Source organism: Schistocerca piceifrons, unplaced genomic scaffold, assembly GCF_021461385.2.
Source record: "Schistocerca piceifrons isolate TAMUIC-IGC-003096 unplaced genomic scaffold, iqSchPice1.1 HiC_scaffold_967, whole genome shotgun sequence".
In the NCBI taxonomy this organism is placed as follows: domain Eukaryota; kingdom Metazoa; phylum Arthropoda; class Insecta; order Orthoptera; family Acrididae; genus Schistocerca; species Schistocerca piceifrons.
In genome coordinates this window covers 55001-60000 of record NW_025729242.1, presented here as the reverse complement: position 1 = coordinate 60000, position 5000 = coordinate 55001, and the positions used below count along the sequence as shown (strand labels likewise).

Here is a 5000-nt window from a genome sequence, read left to right as displayed (position 1 = left end):
CCGCGACCTGTACCACTTACGAGCGAGAGACGCGATCGCGTTGCTCACTGTACGGCGTCCGATACCGAGCCATCAGCATGTCGGTCCCCATGCGCGTTGCACTCGCACTCGCAGTCGCAAAAACGTGGGGCAAATATATTACGCGGAAGAGCTATAACAGACCGAGCCCCACTGCATGGGGAGAGTCTTTGTCACTAATGTACACAGATGGAACATTTTGGACTGGAACCAGATTACCCGTACACACGGCGCTGATTAGTAATCAATGCAGAGCCATCAAACTACAGCAAATATACACAACTGTCCGTATACATGCTGAAAGAGTCTGCCCACAATGGGAACCACACGTCAGCCAGACACTCTGATCACGCACCACTCTCTGCTTCTAACGGGCGCACATACAATATGTAAGCACCAGCATGGAACAACATCCAGTGCATCTTCTCCGCCACATTACACAATCCACACTATCACAACCAGACCAGGAGGTCCATGCGGAAAATACAATATCCCAGCCTTTCGACATCCACCATTGCGCAGACCAGGCACCAACACCCACACATGTCCTATACAACGGTGCACCCAACATCACAATAGTACCTCCTGTCACAGCGCACAAACAATGACATGAGTCAAAGACACAGGTCTCACACAAGCATAGAATTGGAGCGCCGCCTCTAATAAGCCAAAGGTGCATCCTGACGTGACAAATCTGATCATGTCACAAGCATTCACTTACTATAATCACTATCAAGGAACCTGCCGCCCCCGCCCCCCCCCCCCTACACCTTTCCTTACAACAACGTGTAACCTAACCTAACCTAACCTATGTTGTACCTTAACCTAACCTATGTTGTACCTTAACCTAACCTATGTTGTACCTTAACCTAACCTATGTTGTACCTTAACCTAACCTATGTTGTACCTTAACCTAACCTATGTTGTACCTTAACCTAACCTATGTTGTACCTTAACCTAACCTATGTTGTACCTTAACCTAACCTATGTTGTACCTTAACCTAACCTATGTTGTACCTTAACCTAACCTATGTTGTACCTTAACCTAACCCATGTTGTACCTTAACCTAACCCATGTTGTACCTTAACCTAACCCATGTTGTACCTTAACCTAACCCATGTTGTACCTTAACCTAACCCATGTTGTACCTTAACCTAACCCATGTTGTACCTTAACCTAACCCATGTTGTACCTTAACCTAACCCATGTTGTACCTTAACCTAACCCATGTTGTACCTTAACCTAACCCATGTTGTGCCTTAACCTAACCCATGTTGTGCCTTAACCTAACCCATGTTGTGCCTTAACCTAACCCATGTTGTGCCTTAACCTAACCCATGTTGTGCCCTAACCTAACCCATGTTGTGCCCTAACCTAACCCATGTTGTGCCCTAACCTAACCCATGTTGTGCCCTAACCTAACCCATGTTGTCCCCTAACCTAACCCATGTTGTCCCCTAACCTAACCCATGTTGTCCCCTAACCTAACCCATGTTGTGCCCTAACGTAACCCATGTTGTGCCTTAACGTAACCCATGTTGTGCCTTAACGTAACCCATGTTGTGCCTTAACGTAACCCACGTTGTCCGCTAACGTAACCCACGTTGTCCGCTAACGTAACCCACGTTGTCGCCTAAACCTGCTCTGTAATTGTTATACGACTCGTTCAATTAGTGTAGTGTTGCCCACCCGCAACCCTCGCAATATAGTTCGCTACTCGCACTGCCCGCTCCCCTGTGTATCGCTTCATGTTAAACACCTTGCAAGTCTTGCTGACTTTCCACATGCTCCTGCTGTACACTGTAATGTGGATGGCAGCAGGACGTACATGCCGCCCCCCCCCCCCCCCACCCCTCCCCACGTCCCCACGTCCCCACCTTGCCCCCTGCCTTCGCAAGCTGGTTGGTGACAAGTTTGCATGTTCAATGCCCTTCGCATGCGACGTACGCAGGCTACGTTGTGGTGCGGCCTGTGTCAACTGTCCGCTGATGTCGTACGCGTGAACCACAATCTGTACTGCACATTCGTCCTTATGTACTGAATGATACATCGTGGCACATGTGTGACCGTACAACGACTGCGCCCAAAAACGGCGGACCATACAGTGCAAATATTGTGCACGCAGCTACGTGTCGTCTCCCTATGAGAGCTGGATTGCAGTGTGGTACGCCATAGAGACGTGTGGGAGGAACGGACGCCGTGGATGGCGATCAGCATGAGCTGTGTGTTGATGTATTCGGACCTAGTCGTCTCTCCTCAAACACCGTGATAGCATGGTGCACCGCGTTCCATATCTGCGACATGCTACAGAGGCCGGTTGACAGTCGTTCGAGCAATGGACATCGCATACGTACGGGGGCCACCTTCCACGTATTGTCTAGGCGTGCACATTTTGTTGCGTGTATGTGGGCAGACGTAGTGTGGCGTGACACCTGACACAGGCATGCAATAATCGTTGAAGTTGCTAATGGCGATGGACGCCTACGTTTTCTGGTGAAGTTACGCAAATGAAGAAATGGTAACCCGTTGTGGTGCGGTTGTTCTCGCTAGGGGTGAATCGGTGATGGCGACGATAGGTTGAGGTACTAACCGGTTGTTCCAGCGATACCCACCATGCCGATGAAACTGAACGGCATCTGGGTGTGAAGCGATACGCGGTGGTGGCTGGGTGGGACCGTCCCCGGCCGGTGAGGGGGCGCCTCCCGGCGTGCTGGCCGCGCGGTGCGTGGGCGCACGCGCTACAGCCGGCTGGTGGGGGCGGCCAGTGGCAGGCGCGCCGGCCGACGGACGCGGCAGGCGTCGCAGCTGCGCGCCGGCGCACCCTGCGCGCGGCGCCGTGCGGCCAAAGTAGGTCCTCGCGGGCCCGGTGCGAAGCGCGGTGGACATCTTCAGTGTGCTGGTCCGATTGAGGACTGTGTGCGTTGAGGATGCGCCGCCGCCCGGCGCTCGGCGCCGCGACGCCGTCTGCTGCTCGGTCGCCCCAGCGGTTCTCGCTGGTGGTTTGTATCGCAGCTGTGCGGATGTGTTGGCGCGTGCGCTGTGCTGGGAGAGTTCGCTTCGGCACCCAAGTGGGGCTTTTGTCCTTCTGTGGCGCTGGCGTTGGAGCTGCCGGTCACCGTAGGTGGCGCGTGTTGTCTCCCGCCGGCAATGCCACGACAGCACGCTCCCGGGCCTCTGTCGGCAGCGGCAAGCTCAGTTGGGAGCACGGGTGGTCGCACCGAAAGCGTCTACTCGCCTAACTCCGGGCGATTGCGCCTCTCTCGAACCCGACCAAGTACTTGGGACGGCGCTGCGCGCCGCCGGGACCTGAGAGGGTTTCGAGGTGTATTGTGCAGGGGAGCTCAGCCTCCTCCTGTTTGCAGAATGATTGAGCGGACGCTTGCGTGTTCGCGCGGGCCCCCGGGACACACTCCCGGGCGGCCGGCTGCTCAGCTCTAGTTGGCGCAGCTCCCTGGTTGATCCTGCCAGTAGTCATATGCTTGTCTCAAAGATTAAGCCATGCATGTCTCAGTACAAGCCGCATTAAGGTGAAACCGCGAATGGCTCATTAAATCAGTTATGGTTCCTTAGATCGTACCCACGTTACTTGGATAACTGTGGTAATTCTAGAGCTAATACATGCAAACAGAGTCCCGACCAGAGATGGAAGGGACGCTTTTATTAGATCAAAACCAATCGGTCGGCTCGTCCGGTCCGTTTGCCTTGGTGACTCTGAATAACTTTGGGCTGATCGCACGGTCCTCGTACCGGCGACGCATCTTTCAAATGTCTGCCTTATCAACTGTCGATGGTAGGTTCTGCGCCTACCATGGTTGTAACGGGTAACGGGGAATCAGGGTTCGATTCCGGAGAGGGAGCCTGAGAAACGGCTACCACATCCAAGGAAGGCAGCAGGCGCGCAAATTACCCACTCCCGGCACGGGGAGGTAGTGACGAAAAATAACGATACGGGACTCATCCGAGGCCCCGTAATCGGAATGAGTACACTTTAAATCCTTTAACGAGTATCTATTGGAGGGCAAGTCTGGTGCCAGCAGCCGCGGTAATTCCAGCTCCAATAGCGTATATTAAAGTTGTTGCGGTTAAAAAGCTCGTAGTTGGATTTGTGTCCCACGCTGTTGGTTCACCGCCCGTCGGTGTTTAACTGGCATGTATCGTGGGACGTCCTGCCGGTGGGGCGAGCCGAAGGCGTGCGACCGCCTCGTGCGTGCTCGTGCGTCCCGAGGCGGACCCCGTTGAAATCCTACCAGGGTGCTCTTTATTGAGTGTCTCGGTGGGCCGGCACGTTTACTTTGAACAAATTAGAGTGCTTAAAGCAGGCAAGCCCGCCTGAATACTGTGTGCATGGAATAATGGAATAGGACCTCGGTTCTATTTTGTTGGTTTTCGGAACCCGAGGTAATGATTAATAGGGACAGGCGGGGGCATTCGTATTGCGACGTTAGAGGTGAAATTCTTGGATCGTCGCAAGACGAACAGAAGCGAAAGCATTTGCCAAGTATGTTTTCATTAATCAAGAACGAAAGTTAGAGGTTCGAAGGCGATCAGATACCGCCCTAGTTCTAACCATAAACGATGCCAGCCAGCGATCCGCCGCAGTTCCTCCGATGACTCGGCGGGCAGCCTCCGGGAAACCAAAGCTTTTGGGTTCCGGGGGAAGTATGGTTGCAAAGCTGAAACTTAAAGGAATTGACGGAAGGGCACCACCAGGAGTGGAGCCTGCGGCTTAATTTGACTCAACACGGGAAACCTCACCAGGCCCGGACACCGGAAGGATTGACAGATTGATAGCTCTTTCTTGATTCGGTGGGTGGTGGTGCATGGCCGTTCTTAGTTGGTGGAGCGATTTGTCTGGTTAATTCCGATAACGAACGAGACTCTAGCCTGCTAACTAGTCGCGTGACATCCTTCGTGCTGTCAGCGATTACTTTTCTTCTTAGAGGGACAGGCGGCTTCTAGCCGCACGAGATTGAGCAATAAC

General features: G+C 53.4%; 1 non-coding gene across 1 annotated transcript in view; it reads left to right on the top strand.

Moving 5' to 3' along the window:
* Positions 1–3467: 3467 nt before the first annotated feature.
* LOC124774599 overlaps positions 3468–5000 on the top strand; it is a 1909-nt gene continuing 376 nt past the window's right edge. Inside the window, exon 1 of the ribosomal RNA XR_007015390.1 lies at positions 3468–5000. This exon is cut by the window's right edge and continues 376 nt beyond it. This is a non-coding gene — a ribosomal RNA (small subunit ribosomal RNA).